This window comes from Scyliorhinus torazame, chromosome 1, assembly GCF_047496885.1.
Source record: "Scyliorhinus torazame isolate Kashiwa2021f chromosome 1, sScyTor2.1, whole genome shotgun sequence".
NCBI classification, from domain to species: Eukaryota; Metazoa; Chordata; class Chondrichthyes; order Carcharhiniformes; family Scyliorhinidae; genus Scyliorhinus; species Scyliorhinus torazame.
This window is the reverse complement of record NC_092707.1, coordinates 251,538,788-251,557,939: the sequence shown is the minus strand read 5'-3', so window position 1 is coordinate 251,557,939 and position 19,152 is coordinate 251,538,788. Positions and strand designations below refer to the sequence as shown.

Sequence of the window (19,152 nt, the reverse complement as noted above, 5' to 3'; positions counted from 1 at the left end):
TGATGAGGAAATGGAGACCTTTACATATGCAGTGGATGAAAAGTGGGCAGAAGCTCATCAAGTGGTATTGCCGGTAGGGTATAAAAAGGAGGTGTTGTGAGTAGCACATGAGGTATCATTGGTAGTAAGGAAAACTAAAGATGTCGTTAAATTTTGTCGACCATGTCGCACATGTCAAGTGATAGGGAAACCTCAAGCAGTGATAAAACCAGCGCCCTTAATACTCATTCCAGCATTTGAGGAACCTTTTACAAGAGTCTTAATTGATTGCGTTGGACCGCTTCCTAAAACAAAAATGCGAATCAATATCTTTTGACTATAATGGATGTTTGTCTACTAGGTTTCCAGAGGCCATTCCAGTACGTAATATTACAGCTAAAAAGATTGTGGAGGAGTTACTTAAAATTCTTTACTCGATATGGACTACCCACAGAAATACAATCGGATCAAGGATCACATTTTACCTCAAGGTTATTCAAAGAAGTTATCGATAGCTTAGGAATAAAACAATTTAAATCAACTGCGTACCATCCAGAATCGCAGGGAGTGTTAGAAAGGTGGCATCAGACATTAAAGACAATGTTGAGGGTTTATTGTCACGATTATCCAGAGGATTGGGATAAAGGACTTCCATTCATACTGTTTGCAATTAGGGATGCACCTAATGAGTCAACCAAATTCAGTCCTTTTGAACAAATTTTTGGTCATGAGGTAAGAGGCCCATTTAAATTGATTAAGGAAAAATTGGTGAGTGAGCAGTCGGAATTTACATTATTGGATTACATGTCAAATTTTAGTGAATGATTAAATAGAGCAAGGGAATTGGCTAGACAACATTTAAAGGTTGCACAAAATGTGATGGAACGGGTAGCGCACAAGAAATCAAAAGTTCGTAGTTTTGCCAGTGGAGATAAAGTTTCAGTATTGTTCGCAGTGGTTGGTGAACCTTTAAATGCAAGGATTTGTGTACATTATCAAGTTGAAAGGAAATTAAGTGAGGTGAGTTATGTGGTAAGAACGCCAGATAGAAAGAAAACTCACCGAGTGTGTCATGTGAATATGCTTAACATGTACTTTGAAAGGGAAGGAGAGCAAAAGGAGAAGGTTTAAATGATTCCAACTCAAAGTGAAGAACCAAATCCAGATGACTTTGAATTTGACATTCCTCAAATTAAATTGGAAAACGAGGATGTTCTTAAAAATTGGGATCAATTGTTGAGTTACCTTCCAGAGGAAAAACAAACTGACCTGAAAGAGTTATTGATATCACATGGGCAAGTTTGTGGAGATAAGTTGGGAAGTACTAAAATGGCTATACATGATGTAGATGTGGGAAATGCTGTTCCAATTAAACAACATCCATGTAGACTTAACGCTTTAAAATTTGCACAGATTGACAAAGAAATTGAGAGTATGCTTAAAAATGGCACAATTGAAGTGGGTAGCAACCCAATGGAGCTCTCCCGTAGTGATGGTACTGAAACCAGATGGTTCACAATGGTTGTGTGTGGACTAAAGAAAGGTTAATGCAGTTACAAGAACCGACTCTTGTCCTATCCCACACTTGGAGGATTGCATTGAGAAAGTGGGACAATCAGCTTTTATTTCCAAACTGGATTTACTTAAAGGTTACTGGCAGGTATCTTTATCCGAAAAGGCGAAGGAGGTTTCAGCTTTTGTGAGTCCAGATGGTATATACCAATTCAAAGTTATGTCATTTGGCATGACAAATGCCCCAGCCATATTTCAATGGTTAACTAACAAAGCCATTTCAGGATTACCCAATTGTGTGGTATATATCGACGATCTGGTAATTTTTAGCCAGACATGGAAACAACATTTGAAGCATCTGATGGAGTTATTCGATCGACTTCAGGTGGCAGGTTTGGTGATAAACCTAGCCAAAAGTGAATTTGGAAAAGCTCAAGTCACTTTCCTTGGCCATACAATCGGACAGCGTTGAATGGTTCCGCGGGATGTGAAAACAAACGTTATCGGGGAGTTTCCAATACCCTCGACACAAAGAGAAATAATGCGATTTCGTGGTGTGAGTGGATTTTACCGGAAAGTTGTGCCAGATTTTAGCAGTGTGGTTGGTCCACTGACGGACTTGCTAATATTGCGTAGTAAATTTAAGTGGACAACGGAGTGTCAACAGGCACTTGACGGCCTGAAGGCTGTGTTAACCACTGCTCCTGTGTTAGCCATCTCAAATTACACAAAACCATTTAAAGTGGCTGTTGGTGCGAGTGGTGTGTGCGCATGTGCAGTGCTTCTACAGGACAACAAAGAAGGGCTAGAGCGGCCTATTGGTTATTTTTCTAAGAAATTAAATACACAACAGAAGAAGTATTCAATGATTGAGAAGGAGACTTTGAGCTTAGTGCTGGCTTTCCAACATTTTCACATTTATGTGACCAGCAATTCGTCTCACACCGTTATATATACTGATCATAATCCATTGAAGTTTTTGGAGCGATTCCGGAATGACAATGCCAGACTGTTTCGATGGAGCTTATTTTTACTGCCATTTCATTTAAAAATAATACATGTGGTAGGACGAGAAAACTTGATAGCCAATGCTTTGTGACGAATGTGATGAAGAGAAGCAGGTTCGGTGGAAGAAGAAGAACTGAAATGGACTATGTTATTAGACCTGTTTGCGTGTTTTGTTTTGTGAAACGAAAAAGTATTTTACTGTCAGTATTTCTTAAAGGGAAGTGAAAAGGTGAAAAATGAAACCATCTTGAAGTTGATGATTTATTTTGTTTTCTGGGAGGCAGGTGTCAGGTGGATGTACCTTTAAGAAATGGGTGTTTGTCAAATAGCTGCAATGATGTCAGTGTGTGGGTGGAGCTGGGCTGCCTTTCTGTCTTCCACTTACATTTTGAGCTGTGGCTCTGTTTTTAGTTTGGTTTTCAAATTTGGAGAGCTGTATTCAAAGCAAGCAGATGTGTAAAATGATCTTTCTCTCTACAAGCTAAAGAATGTCTTCAGCTTATTGATGATTTCAAAGTAATACCTGTTTCTGTAGGGAATTTAAACCTGCTGCCTTTGTTTAAAACGGTTTAACTTATGGATGCTGCTAGGAAAAGTATTAATGGTTACCTATCGTGTACTGTGTCTGTGGGGTTACGTGGGTTGGTAGTTGTTAAGATGTTTACTGTGTGTTTATAAAATGTCAACTGGGTTCATAGAATAAACATTATTTTGTTTTTAAAATACTTAAGGCCTCTGTTACATAACACCTGGAGAGTGGACCCTTGTACTCCCTGTCATGTGAGAGTACCTTTAAGAAATGGGTGTTTATAAATGGGTGTGTATATAAATATCTGTAGTGAGAGTACCTTTAAGAAACAGGTGTTTATTGCTGCAGTGATGTCAGAGAGTGGATGGGGCCTGGCTGTCTGTCAGCTTTATCCTTTTGCTTTCGGCTTTTTGCTTCAGGGTGGGTTTGGTTTCGTTTTAGTTTTGGAGAAGCTGAAATCACAGCAGGATGTGTATGAATCTCTGCAAGCTTATGGATGTTCATTTGGTGTTTTCAAAGTGGTAACTGCTCTCAATAGTGAATTTAAACCTGGGGCGTCATTCTCCGACCCCCCGCCGGGTCGGAGAATCGCCGGGGGCTGGCGTGAATCCCGCCCCCGCCGGTTGCCGAAGTCTCCGGCACCGGATATTCGGTGGGGGCGGGAATCGGGCCGCGCTGGTTGGCGGGCCCCCCCGCTGGATTCTCCGGCCCGGATGGGCCGAAGTCCCGCCGATAAATTGCCTGTCCGCCGGCGTGGATTAAACCACCTTTTGAACGGCGGGACAAGGCGGCGTGGGTGGGCTCCGGGGTCCTGGGGGGGGCGCGGGGCGATCTGGCCCTGGGGGGTGCCCCCACGGTGGCCTGGCCCACGATCGGGGCCCACAGATCCACGGGCGGGCCTGTGCCATGGGGGCACTCTTTCCCTTCCGCCTCCGCCACGGTCTCCACCATGGCGGAGGCGGAAGAGACTCCCTCCACTGCACATGCGTGGGAAACTGTCAGCGGCCGCTGACGCTCCCGCGCATGTGCCGCCCGGAGATGTCATTTCCGCGCCAGCTGGCGGGGCAACAAAGGCCATTTCCGCCAGCTGGCGGGGCGGAAATTCCTCCGGCGCCGGCCTAGCCCCTCAATGTTGGGGCTCGGCCCCCAAAGATGCGGCATTCCGCACCTTTGGGGCGGCGCGATGCCCGTCTGATTGGCGCCATTTTGGGCGCCAGTCGGCGGACATCGCGCCGTTTCTGGAGAATTTCGCCCAAGATCTTTGTGTTCAAAAGGGTTTTTTGTATTCCGGATGTTGTTTGGGAATTTATTAAGGGTTATCTGTCGAGTACTGTATTCTTTGGGGATTTATTTGTGTTGATAGTTGTTTATTGTGGGTTTATAAAGTGTTAACTGGTTTCATAAATAAACATTGTTTTAATTTAAAAGTACTGTAGATTTATGTTTGCATCACACCTGTAGAGTGGGCCTGTGTGTTCCCCATAACCACAACCTATTAAAAGTCATGGGTTAGGTGAACTCCATGATACACTTTGGAGTTTTCTAAACCCTGGCCCATAACACTTCCTCTCTCTCATCTAAACCATACATGATCCTTTGCCGCCGAATGTCTTCGAAGAAGCAATGTGGGTCAGCAGTGGGCTCAAATGTCATAATTTTGTTGCATGCATCGTTCAGTTGGGTCACTGTGAACGGGGTAGTGTAGGTGATAGCAGGACCCAAGGCGTTCCCTATCCTTTCCGTAGTAATCGGATTCATTGGTACATGGGCGGTCTCAAAAATTACTGGGGTCTGGGTGGTGCAGTCGGGGTGACTCGTGCAGCCGGTGTAACTGGTGCATTTATTTCTGGGGGTGTCAGTGGTTGCTCTCGTCTCTCGGTTCGTACCACATACCTTTTCGTATTCTTCAGTAACTCTGCCCAATCTGCCATCTCTCCTTTTCTCCCTCTGCTGTCCCAAAGTTACCACATAAATCCTTCCTGAACCGAGAGTAATGATATGAGTTTTTTCATTTCTCGCTGGCATTTGGTGTGGTCAGCATTAACCTGTCTCTGCTCCTTGGTGAATTGATGGAGCGCTTTTAATGCAACCTGTAAATTGACACATATCACTTCTAATTGAGTGGCCTTATATTCAGCCTCCTCTCATATCAAGACACACGTTGGGTGTCTTGATAGGCTTTACCGCATTGGGTTTCAAAACTGCTTAAATGGGCGAGACAGGTTGGTGTGTTTAAGGTCAGCGATTTCCTTGTCCTTATCGGCTACTACCCGGGCAAGTTTAACCTGGTACTTCTCCTTAAAGTTTTGGGCTTGTGCCTCTTTAACCGTCTTTGCCTCCTCCTGCCTGTCCTCTTTTAATTTCTCTATCACCTCCTGTGATTTCTTTCATTCCACTGTTTCCTCCGCTCGCTTTCCACGGACGGTCGTCAGGACTTCCTCAGTTCCTAATAATTGTGTCAAGCAGCACACTACGGCCATTGGCTTGTTCTACTTCTGCGCTCATATCCCATGCACTTTGCTTAAATCTTCCCACCAAGTTTGACCTATCGCTGCGGGCCCTGTCTCGGTGCTTGAACAGAAATCTAACCACATAGGCTAGCCTTTCTCTTTAAAATACTTCCGAAGGGCCTCTTCCCATATTGGGCACTTCTCTGTTACTGTCTTTTGAGCTGCCACATCTTTTCCTGTTTGCTGAGCTGCCATATCTCTTTGGAACAAGGGGGTAGAGAGACATTTGAAAAGCGGGTACGATTTGTGGCTGGTTTCTGGCTCCAATCTGTCGTCTTTTAAAATTTTTCCTACTCCAAGACTGTGAAGAAAACAACTTTACAACTCTGTTTCGAAATAAATAACTTTGGCTTTATTGACCAAAGTCTGCATGCAGATGGCTACAGGTTAGAGAGAGAGAGAGCTGTTAAGGTAAACCTGCTCATTCTTTCTCAAGCTCGCAAAGACATGGAGAAAATGTTCAATATTTATACACAAGCTGTATCATTTTACATAAACAGACCTTGTTCAAAAATGTCAATACAGTCATAACTTCTGATCAAACATGTTGTCATGGAAAAGACCCTGACTCGGCTTATTTGCAGTAGTTTGTTTTTAGAGGAAATAAGACGTGGTCCTATTTTGTTTTTCACCTCTGCCCTCATGATGCCTTGACGCAGATGGACCTAGGTCATGAGGAAGTTGTGTTATTAGGACATTCCTAGATCGTGGCTTTGTTATCAGGTTTTAATAAGGTCAGGCACAATCTTCCCTCTTCTGGCCTTGTATGATAAGATTATGTGGATTCTTAGCTTTGTCTAGTTTGTCAGGGTCTGATCTTGGCACTAGCTGACATAGCTTTCTCACACTTGGTTACATAAGTTGGCTATTTTTCCCATCATGCTATTGCTGAGTTTGTACACTTTCACATTCCCTCCTGTTGTCCCATCAGGACAACCACTCAATTTGTTCAAATAGGGATATTCAGGAGACGGGTGTAAATACATTGACACAAGCATCCAAGCAATCCTATTGCTAATGGTAATAACAGCAATAATATGAAGGCCTTAAAGATCCAATCGAACAATCTGTGTCCCAGCCAACCTAACCAACCTGGTGGGTTATAATTGTGAAATTCTTGGCCAATTTCTTGAAGTTGATCTTCTTATATGGTCAGCTAGGTTGGTAATATTTTCAGAGGCATCTGGGATATGAGTACAGCATTCCTGACCTATAATGGCACACATTCCTCCCTGCGAGGCTAACAGATAATCCAGAGCCATTCGATTTTGTAATGCCACAGTCCGGACAGCCACCTGCTCAGCCGAGACCTCGGCTAGTGCCCGTCCGGTTGCCCTGGATTCTGCTGCTGTTATGTTCGACAGTTGTTCCAATGCCGAGGCCATAAGGATCAGTTCGTTTGCTGCCTTGCCTGTTCCGTATTGTGGAAAGGCGATCATAAAGAACTCCTCGGTTTTACTAATGGTCCTCCTGATTCGTGAGGAGTGTTGTTTAAGGGAGCGTAGGTGGTGCATGCAGGGTACGACATATCCTAGATAACAGGACCCTGTCCAATTTCTGGGAAGCCAGGAATATGCTTTAGTGCCACATATGAAATAGGTCCCGTTATAGGCCGTAAAATTCTCAGCCATTGTCATCCAGGGTACCTGGGAATTATGCGTTCATGAGCTATTTGATGTTTTATTCCACACCCTGGACCAATCAAGAACAAACATACCCTTGTTGGAGATGTTTGGTATCGGTCCCTGCCATTCAGTTGTAAGATTACACCTACTCTGCCCCATTGATGGTCCTTCTCCTGATTTACTAAAACATAGGGATCCTTGCGCAGTGCTCGATGGGATGGTAAGGGCAGGGGGATTTGAAACATGGGGATATCCAGGTTGATACCAGGCTGAAAATCTAGTCATCCCATAGCCAGCCGATTTCCAAATTTTCATATCTCCACCGAACCCCTGTGTTCGGTTTTGACACAGTATCCACTCAACTGTTTCTGCTAAGTGGAATGGGAGTGATTGGAGAGGTAGCCCCTCCTTGGAATGGATGGGGATACGGGTACAAACCCAACAGTTACTTACATTCAATCTGTCAGCATAAATATATGACATATATAGAAAGCTATTAGCACGCAGCTCTTGGTCAGTTTGTTCGCCTACTGTCGAATGGCCATTAAGACCAATTAGTCCAAATAGTCCAAATGTGATAATGAAGATCCTCATTCTGCGTCCTCGTTGGGGCTGGAACCAATCTTCTTACAATCCGATAGGTGTACCCAACTCGAACGTCCTTCGAGTTTAACGGCAGTCGGTGTAGTCAGCAATACTTGAAAAGGGCCGCTCCAGCGTTGCCCTAACTTCTCTCTGTCCCAATTCTTTATCAGCACGTAGTCTCCTGGTTTGACTACTGGATATCGAGGGATCTTTGTTCCGGCTGCTGCTGGGAGATGGGCCTGTTTTACCTGCGAGTGGAGAAACTTTAAAGAAAATGTTAATTGCTTCAAATAACTCAGCATTTTATCTCCCATAACGTGGAGGCCTACTCCTTCTAGGGGTTCTTCATGGGCATCCCAGGGAGTCCTCATTGGCCGACCGTAGACTATCTCTGCAGCTGACAGTCCGGACCGCGAATGTGGAGTAACCCTCATGTGAAACAGTGCCAACCTTTAGCCAATTTAATCCAGTTTCTTCGGTCAATTTAGATAATTTTTCTTTTAAGGTCCCATTTGCTCTCTCTACAATTCCTGCTGCCTGTGGATGATACGCGCAGTGCAGCTGTTGTTTAATTTTGAGTGCTTCGCATAATTCAGAATTGATTCGAGCCACAAAATGTGTTCCATTGTCTAAGCTCAGCATTCTGGGAATCCCAAATCGGGGAATAATTTCTGTCAATAGTAATTTTACCACCGTATGTGCAGTACAGTTGGTGGTGGGGAAGGCTTCAATCCATTTACTAAATACATCAATGATCACTAAACAATATTTATAGCATTGTACTTTAGGTAATTCAATAAAATCAAGCTGTATGCAGGCAAAAGGACCATCTGGCAAGGGGGTTGTTCCGGGAGGGCATTTAATGTCTTTACCCTTATTATTTTTCATGCAAATAAGACATCGATCCAGCCGCATTTGTGCTGCTGTATTCAGATCTGGGTGCCACCAAGTTTTCAAAAGTAGCTGTACCATTCCCTCCTTGCCAAGATGTGTACAAGAATGCAAATAATCAATAAGTATCGGCAATAACGAATCTGGAACACAAACTTGACCTACTGGGGTAAGCCAGAGGTTTTGTGACAACGAGTGCGAACACCCCATTGATTTCCATAGTGTGCGCTCAGAATCAGAGGCGTCCCTCTGTAACCTTTGAATTTCAGCTAACTCTGGCATGCCCTTTTTTGCTAGAATAGGTAGCTGATTTAAAGCCTGTGTACCCCCTGCGGGAACAATCATAGGGGCTGATGCAGACGCTGCCTTAGCGGCTGAATCAGCACGGGCGTTTCCTAATTGCACAGGAGTGTCCCCGGAAGTGTGCGCAGCACATTTAATGATAGCCAATTGACGAGGAAGTTGAATAGCAACGAGGAGATTTTTAACCCAAAGAGCATTTAGAATGGGAGAGCCTGCAGAGGTAAGGAATCCACGTTGCTGCCAGAGGCGGCCAAAATCGTGGGTGACACCAAAAGTGTACCTAGAGTCTGTGTACACATTCGCACTTTGGTCTTTGGCCAGAACACAAGCTCTAGTAAGGGCGAATAGCTCAGCTTTCTGCGCTGAGACTGGAATCTGGAAAGCAGCTGCTTCCAGAATGTCAGTGTCTGTAACAATGGCATATCCCGATTGCGGGACACCCATTTGGGAAATAGAAGAACTGCCATCAACATAAAAAGTGAGATCAGGATTATCAAGAGGGTGGTCAGTTAAATCGGGACGAGGTGCGGTAAGGAAGCGATTCCTAAGCAAACAATCATGTGGTGGATCAACAAGTACATCAGGGGGATGTTCGAGGAATGCTGCGGGATTTAAAGTGGAACAGTAATGGAAAGACAGATATGGGTTCTGTAATAGTGAGACCTCATATCGGCTCAAGCGGGCCTGTGTCAGATGCTGGGTCTGCTGAGATGTAAGGAGAGCCACAACAGAGTGTGAGGTATACACATGCACGGGCTGATGAAGGGTTAGATTAGAGGCTGCCTGAGCTAACACATGTACAGCAGTGAGAATTTGAGTGCAGGGGGGCAAACCACAAGCTACTGGATCCAATTTAGTAGAATAATAGGCAACCGGACGGCGTTGGTCACCATGTTCCTGTGTCAAGACACCCGTGGCACATAGGTCAAGGACATTAACATACAACTGGAAGGGCCTGTCATAAAGAGGTCGTCCTAGAGCCGGGCGGAAACCAGCGCGTTCTTGAGAGTAACAAAAGATTGCTGTGCTAAATCGTGTAGTTCAAACTTAAGGGGTGAATTCTGGGAGGAATAAGGAGTAAGCTCCTTAGTATGAGCAGTAACATTCGGAATCCATTGTCTGCAAAAGTTCACTAAACCTAAAAAGGCTCTCATCTGCTTTGGCGAGGTAGGAAGTGCGGTTTGCAAAATGGGAGTAATACGATCCTGCGTAAGGGAACGTTCAGTAGCGCTTATCAGAACGCCCAGAAATTTAACCTGCCTCTGTCCTTTGTGTACTTTATTAGGTGGTATTGCATATCCCCAGGAATGGAGACGGGTGAGCAGATAAATGGAGTCGCGTTCGTTAGAAGCAAAGTCAGGGCTAGCAAGGAGTAAGTCATTGACATACTGTATAATAGTAGATCCCCCCGGGGGTGTCAAAGTAGCTAATTGGGAGTGCAGTGCCTGTGAGAAGAGTGTCGGTGAATGAATGAAACCTTGCGGTAGCCTAGTCCAAGTGTACTGGTGCCCTTTGAATATGAAGGCAAACAAATACCGGGATTCAGCGGCAAGGGGTATCGCAAAAAAGGCGTGTTGTAAGTCCACAAGGGTAAAGACAGCTGCCTCAGGCGGGATATTACTGAGGATTGTAGCCGGGTTAGGGACCAGGGGATGCAAGGGTTCAACGATTTGATTGATACGGCGGAGGTCCTGGACCAAACACCATTCAGACGGCCGCCCAACCTTAGGAACCGGAAGAATAGGGGTGTTACAGGGCGATTGGCACGGAACCAAAATTCCCTGTTGAAGGAAGGACTGTATCATGCTGGAGATTCCTTCCTCAGCGTCAGGGCGAATAGGGTACTGAGAAATGGAGGGCAGGGGCACACCGGACTTAACCTTAATGAGAACTGGAGGCACATTAGTAAGACCAACTTCGTGTTCGGACGCAGCCCATAAGTCTGCAGGAATCTCTGGGGATGGGGAACGGTTGGTCCGATGGTGGTTCAATGTACCATCAACACAAAAGGGCTGTGAAAAATACTGTAACGTGCCTTCAGGGAAGGTCTGTCGTCCAGTATAAAAAGCATCACATTTTCCTTGGAGGGTAGCAACCAGAAAGCCCAGTGACCTGGCACTGTAGCCTGTATTGACAGTGAGGGTAACGCGAGGTGCCACTAGTCCAGACTGTTTCCAGAATACGAGGGGCACTTCAACAAGAAATGCAGAGCCCTCTTTTCCCTCAGCATGAGCGATGAAAGTAACCGCCACCGTGGACCCGAGGGAGTCCCGGTAGATGGTCTCCAAATCGGGCGAGCACCCCATGTGGTCATAGTGGATGAGGAACATGCAAGGGAGGTGAAAAATTGGAGGGATCAAAATCAACGGACCACCATTGGGGAGTGAAAAAAAAGGGTAAATTTCGAGGCTGGACTTGTGGAGCCGTGGAGATCGTGACGCCGTCGTCAAGGCAAACAATCTCAATTTGTAAGGGACATAACAGATCACGGCCAGCAAGATTAACACCGAGGGTACGCGTGACAGTGAAGGGAATACAACATTGACGGTCATTAAATTGAACCAGAAGGGGTTTCGTGAGTTGGTATGTAGCCCTCTCACCCATAAAACCAGAAAGTTCCACATATTCGTCTGAGAGAGGAAAACAATACTGTTTAACTAACGTCAAATTCAACGTAGAAGCAGTTGCCCCTGTATCAATGAGGAAGGGGACGGGAATACCCTCAATGTGAATTGTAGCTGTGGGTTCCTCAGAGTGGTCGCCAGAGAGAACCGGGAAATTGGAGCGGGCCAGTCAATAGGGGTGGGAGTCAGTGAAGGGAGCATACCGCCGTGGAGGGGGTGCCCTGTCTCTGCGTGATGCAAGGCAATCCCTAGCGTAGTGACCCGTCCGTCTGCAATTAAAGCAAGTGACACTGTCTCGGGTTGGAGGACAAGGCCGGGGAGGGCCTTGGTGACGTTCATAAGGTGGGGGGTTCCTGCGAGGGGGTCGCTGGACAAACTCCGACTTTATTTTGGGTGTAGGAGGGTCCCTTCCGAAAGCTTCTCTATCACGGCCATTGCTCCAGTAATAAGAGATAGTACGTCGCATGTGGGATTTGGAGCTATCAGACCAATCCATATTATTAGTTTTAATACTGGTCGCTATGCGGTCAGACACGACCTGCATAAGCAGCGCATTGAACTGGGGAGATTTCAAGCCCGCATTAAAAGTCTCATCACCGGAATAAAGAGTGTAAATTCCACAAAAGCGGTCAAAAAATTCAGGACCCTCGTCCTTAGGAGTTGGCGTACAATCAAGAATTTTGGAGATATCTACAGGTTTACGGAGAGCACGCTTAAGTGCTGGGAACATTAAAGCGAGTTGAGCCTCATCTGATGGATTGTTGGTTTTAAATGCATCCCATGTGGTTCCATGATCCCCTAATTTTCGTTTCCATTTCTCACCTAAATCTGGGGGAAGGGATGAAAAAATAAGGGAATACTGATCCCTAGGGGTAGCACCATACACAGTCGCAGTTCTCCTCAGATATTCAGTAAAGCCCTCTGGGTCCGTTTTATGTGGCGGACAGTGAGCCATGATCAAACAGAGCTCCTGAGGTTTAAAAGCCTGCCATGTCTCAATAAATTGGTCGTCGTCATCAGTCGCTCGAGGGTTAACGAGACGTCGGATTGGAAAATTTGCAGGGGGAGGCGGTGGTGGAAAAGGCTCCTCTACCGGTGCTGTACTGATAGTTAATTCTTGGAAAGCCTGATTAACAGAGGTAACGGGCTGATCGAGGAAGGTGGTTAGTGCTTTTGAGCGAGTGCGTGTTGCAATGGGAGTAATAGGAGCAGGGAGATTATCGGCAGCAAGATTGTTACAAGGGGGAGGGTGAGAACGGGGCTGCCGCACCGTGGAGCTGGGAAGAGGTGGCCATGGGGGCATCGTGGGATTTAATTCCTCCTCCTCCTCCTCTGTATCAATCAAATAGGGAAACAACGGCATGCCAGAGGTAGTGGGAGGATCCTCCTGATTTTTAATCTGATGGGATATTCCGACCTGCTTAACACCCAATGCAGCATTATCCCCCCCTTGATTCTTAGGATCTTTCCTGTCCCATAGTTCACATTCGAATTTCAACGTTTCCCAGTCTTTGGTTTCTCCGTCTTTATAATCAGCAATCCCTCTCCTACGTGCATTGTCCCTCCAACTCATTAACAAGGACAGTTTGTGTCGTCTGTCTGATTCTTTTTGCCATTTGGTAATTAATTTCTTCCATTTGGCTCCGGCATTCCGAGACCAAATGGCTGTCTCTGCCACGGTGCAGTTTTCTAAATTCCAGGTACCACCTAGTGGCCAAATTTCAGATCCGAATTTCTTATTTAAAGCTGAAGACAAGAGGCGTAAATTGCGTTCCTTATCAGGGAACATGTGTGCACATAAAAAGCAAGGGAGAATTGTCCTCCGTGTTGTCCAGGCTCTGGCCCATGACTTTTAAGGAGTGGAAAAAAAATTAAAAGAGAGAGAGAAGAGAAAGAAAATGGGGAAAAACTGCCTTGTAAATTTAAAAGTCAAAAATCCAAATCTGGTCCCTGACCTAGCCAAGCCTGTGTATCCCTGTCCTGGGAAAAAAAACAAGAGCAGGTGGTCCCTGACCTTAGGCTTTGAACGACAACCGGGTCCCAGACCCTAAGAACATTACTCACAGTCAAATTTAGATTCGAACACCGTCACCTGTCAGCGTTATCCGTCAGGGACGAGGGGTCACGCACCGATCCGGGAGAGAGAGAGAGAGACCAAGGTTAAAGCTTACCTTGTTGCGCCGTCCGTCTCCGCTCTCCGGGTTCGTGCTCGATCACTTGTTCGGTCCCCCACGGAAGCCACACAGGGTATTGGTGAGGGCTCGCAGCGCCACTGTCGTCTTTTAAAATTTTTCCTACTCCAAGACTGTGAAGAAAACAACTTTACAACTCTGTTTCGAAATAAATAACTTTGTCCTTATTGACCAAAGTCTGCATGCAGATGGCTACAGGTTAGAGAGAGAGAGAGCTGTTAAGGTAAACCTGCTCATTCTTTCTCAAGCTCGCAAAGACATGGAGAAAACGTTCAATATTTATACACAAGCTGTATCATTTTACAAAAACAGACCTTGTTCAAAAATGTCAATACAGTCATAACTTCTGATCAAACATGTTGTCATGGAAAAGACCCTGACTCGGCTTATTTGCAGTAGTTTGTTTTTAGAGGAAATAAGACGTGGTCCTATTTTGTTTTTCACCTCTGCCCTCATGATGCCTTGACGCAGATGGACCTAGGTCATGAGGAAGTTGTGTTATTAGGACATTCCTAGATCGTGGCTTTGTTATCAGGTTTTAATAAGGTCAGGCACTATCTTCCCTCTTCTGGCCTTGTATGATACAATTATGTGGATTCTTAGCTTTGTCTAGTTTGTCAGGGTCTGATCTTGGCACTAGCTGACATAGCTTTCTCAAACTTGGTTACATAAGTTGGCTATTTTTCCCATCATGCTATTGCTGAGTTTGTACACTTTCACAAATCCTTCTGAATTTGAGTGCAAATTTGCAGAGTTTACCTTATCCTCCCTGTTAGGTACGCATGCAGTTAATACACCCTTCCGAAATTTTGTGATTCGTCTAAAACAGAGTTCAAACCTGTAGTTTTTGATTTTTAAATAATTCTCAAAAATAGAGACCTTGCACTCCCTTTGATTTACTTAAAAACCTGTCCGTCACGTGGGGCATTTGCCTTCTTAATTCGGGCTCAGGCTAAGTCTCCAGGAATATCGGTCTTGTGGGATCATTCGGAGCAACAGTTGTTACTTCGAGTCGAATCCCACCAGAGTCGCCAGATTTGTCGCACCTTCGAAACCACAGTGTGTCTTTAACCCGTATATGATGGGCAAATGACCACAAGTTCGATCCAAACCAATTGAGGGTTGCCACTTTGATGGCTGGGCGGGCCCTGGTCGGCCATGGGCTGCAGCTTTTAGATATTTGCAAGCTGTGTTCTGTCCTTGGCCAATTTTCCCATCGATTTCTGCGGGTGGTCATTTTAGATGGCCACAACACCGAACTGGGAGAGACAGTGGAATTCGGTGAGGCAGCTCAGAAACTACTAAATGAACAAGATATTTCAGTCAGTGAAACAATATTTTCTTATATAAATTTCGAGTACCCAATTCATTTTTCCAATTCAGGGGCAATTTAGCATGGCCAATCCACCTACCCTGCACATCTTTGAGGTGTGGGGGCGAAACCCAAGCAAACACGGGGAGAATGTGCAAACTCCACACGGACAGTGACCCAGAGCCGGGATCGAACCTGGACCTCGGCACCGTGAGGCAGCAGCACTAACCACTGCGCCACCGTGCTGCCCAGTGAAACAATGTTGAGTGAAATTTAATGAAAACAGTGCAAAGTGTTACAGGTAGGAAGGAAATCTAGGTAAATCCTCAGTCAATGGTGTAAAAAATGATAAGGATAAAAATAAAAGAGAGCTTGGAGCTTTATTGGACGCAACTAATGGACATTAACTAATGAAGAGCTACAATCAACAAAACCAACAAGATTTTGAACTCAAGTTCTACTGATTTGAAGATCAGATTCTGACAATTTCTGGAGCACATTCCAAATCACACCAAGAATATTGTTTGTTTTCAGTTCACCTCCAAACAAATGAGGAATTGAAATTACTTCAATTCGAGCTCGAGAGTGGGAAGCGAATACTTCAAGCGGTGACACAATCATAAAACAGAAATGTTTCACTTGCATTTCCTTCAATTTGGTCTACTGTATACGCTGCTCCCAATGTGGTCTCCTGTACATTGGAGAGACTAAACACAGACTGGCTGATGGCTTTGTGGAACACCTTCACTCAGCCCGCAAGCCGGACCCTGATTTTCCTATGGTGACCCATTTCAACTCATCACCTTGCTCTCGTGATCACATGACTGTCCTTGGCCTGCTGCAATGTTCCAGTGAAGCACAATGCAAACGGGAGGAGCAGCATTCATTCTCCGATCATGCACTTTGTAACCTTTTGGACTCAACACTGAGTTCAACAACTTCAGACCATCAACTCTCTCCTCCATCTTGCCCTAATTTTTCAATCATTTTCTTCCACTAACACCACCCCCCACTCCCCCACAGGGCCATCTGTGATTTGTTCTTCAGTTTTGTGTTGTGAATTCTGCTATGAACACATTCTGCTGTCTCCCCTTTATTCCAGCATTTTATGTTTCTATTTCATGTTATATTTGGGTAGAAACTCACTTGTGTTCACATTCAGAGCTCTCTTGTCAAAGAGTTGTATGGAACAATCTGACTGTATTCCTTAAACCGATTTTTCACAGGTTTGCGTTGGTATTTATTACTTGTCATTATATTTATTTTCAAAATAACATACAATTAAAAAAGTTCTTTTTAATGCGGTAATTCATTTTGTAAACTCCACGTAAGTTTAAAGCAGTGTGAACTTGCATCTACAGAGTTATTTATCCCAAAGTAAGTCACAGGAAATAAAATTCTTGAAACATAATCATTGTTGTAATGTAGGAAATGTGGCAGCCAATTTGTACCCAGCAACTCCACACAAACAACAAGATCAGACATCCTGATTTTGGTGATGTTGGCAGAGTATAAATATTGGCCCGAAGATGAGGTAGAACCCATCGTTCTTCTCCGCACTAGTGCCATAGAATCTTGTACATACACCTGCAAGATCAGACAGGACTCCATTTCTCAGATTACCTGAAGTGTGACACAGACAGTGCAGCACTAGCCTCGGTTATGTGCTTGAACTCATGACACCCTGACACAGAGGTGAGAATAGTACCATCACTGAGCCAAGGCTGTGTAGAGGGTGCCATCTCCGCTACTCCACTACTGGGCCGATATCTGGGGTTTGAATATCTGTGTGTGTCTCTCTCCAGCTGGCACTGAAACTTCAGAGGCCAGGGGATGTCGCACTGGGACACTTCCACTGAAGAGAGCACTGATTCAAGCCTGCCGTTTATTCCTAACCGACAGCCTGAGACTTATATCACACAGATCTCCAGACCCCTACCAATACCCAGGTGACTCTCTCTCTTGCCGGTGGTGCAACACCCACCCGGTTCCTACTCCACTAGAGTAGCTTTCCCAAGAGAGAGAATAGGACACTGCTGTTTATTTCCTAACCAGCAGTCTGTCCTGAGTGAATCGCTCAAGATGACCCTCGATTCCTGAACCCGGAATTAAGGTGAGGAGTATTTTAACAATGACTTGGTCAGAGATCGCTGGTGAAAGATTGAAGAATTTAAACGACTCCAATTATCATCAAATCAAGGTTTATTGCAAAACCCAGGTCAAAATCATCAACAGAAGAAACACAATAAAATCTTATGCTCTAATACAAACTAAGTCTATTCAAAAGTAATATAGCGGACACAACGAAAATTCTTATGATTACACAGTTTTTAGCAATATCACAAGGCACAAAACAAGTTCCCTTCCCCAAAGCCTCAACCACTATTAAAGTCAAGGGAGTTTCGCAAGCTGCTGCAGGGTACTTACGGTCACAGGCTGCAGAGGTCAAGTCAGGGGTGCAGAGGTCGAGCCAAGAACGAAGAGACCCTCAATCGAAACACAGCCCCTTTTATATTGTTTTACCTGGCTTTGTCCTGTGATCGGCCAGCCCCTTTTGCATTGAAAAAGGTAAGGTTTAAAGTTCCCGCTGGTCCCGCCCCCTTTGGGCCGGTCAGACCTGTCGAGATGGGAGTACCTCCCCTAGGTCCGCCTCCAGTCTGTTTTTTGAGATAACGAGGTTGAGCTCCCTTGAAGATTTTCAAAGACTTCCATCTGCTCCGGAGATAGCTGCTATGTTGATGGGGTGTTGATTGGATTCTGCTCTGGTGGAGGCAAAGTCATTTACATCTGCAAGGGGCTATGACCATCCCATTGTCCTGCTTGCAGGCAGGCCCCCTGTGTATTCCCGTGCCCCTTTGTCTGTGTTTTGATCTTATCTCGTTGTCTGGCTCCTTCTTCCTTGTAGCTCCTAGGGGGGGGTTTGTAAATACTTATGTCCCTACTCAGCTCAGCGGACCAAGCCTGCTGGGAAAACTGGTTCCGTTCTCTTGGCTGAAAAGTCAGTTTACAGTCTCTGAGTTTTTATTCTTGGGCAGTTCCAAAAAGGCCGAATTGCCCGAAAACCTTACAGATGCCCCTTCGATACGTCCCTACCTGCTTGGACCGTATCGACACAGGTGAAGGGCAATTATTTCCTTTTGTGTGGACCGTAGGCCCCCCCTCAACAACATGCGAAACTACAAGTCCCAAGACAGTTCCCTTAATCTAGGCTACCCCTGATTTCAATGAAAGGGAAAGACAAGACCATACTTAATTCAAGCAGACAGTAACATATACACATTTCACCGGAACCCCAAACGTAAGGGTCCCTGTACATATATCACAATCAAGTAACTGAAACCCGCGAATCCATACAACTATTTACAATTGCATCTGTTTATTTCACCAAGGATCCTCCTTTCTTGGCTGCACTTCGCTTCTTCCCGTTGAGGGCTCTTCATTTATCCTCCATCGTCGATACCTGCAGCTGAGAGGTTTAGTCCAACTGAGGCGACAGCATAATGTACCCCCTGTACAACATTTCCTTTGTGGGGGCAAACACTAAACCATTCTCAGGCCCCCCCCTGGTGGTGATCGGACAGTTGTGAGGGTCGATCGGTTGGGCTGTGGGCAGGGGTCGCTTTACCTGAACCAGCAGTTCGGTAGCTTTTACAGTCATCCCTTCCCTGGGCGTTACACATCCCTCCCCAGTGCGGTCAATTTATCCCGTTCCCTGGGTTCTGCCACCACCTTACAAAAGTGATTAATGCCCCTTGTGGACATGCCTTGGTAGATCCCCATAAACACAAATAAATGCCCTGGTCAGAAGCCCACCCCTTATCCCCGCAAACGGTGATCCTACCCGGTGACCCCGTGATGGTCCGTTAGGTGTTGGTGTCCAGGCGTTCCCAGTCCGAGGACCGATCCCTCATGTCCAGCCTCAGCTTCCTGGGCCACCACCATCTCCCCAAAGGAACGTCCCCCTCACAGGTTAAACACACCCGCCTGCCCTCAGTCACCCTAACCCGGTCAGTCGAAGGACTCTTCTGTCTCGCCTCTGCGGAGTTCTCCCGGTCCCACCATCGCCAGGATAAGCAAACTCC

General features: G+C 45.5%; 1 long non-coding RNA gene across 1 annotated transcript; it reads right to left on the bottom strand.

Annotated features, from left to right (window-relative positions):
* Positions 1–5,991: 5,991 nt before the first annotated feature.
* LOC140420622 (uncharacterized) lies at positions 5,992–14,441 on the bottom strand. Its single transcript, XR_011946481.1, has 2 exons — positions 13,631–14,441; positions 5,992–8,011 (listed from the first exon to the last, which is right to left on the bottom strand). It is a non-coding gene; the product is annotated as an uncharacterized lncRNA (long non-coding RNA).
* Positions 14,442–19,152: the final 4,711 nt, after the last annotated feature.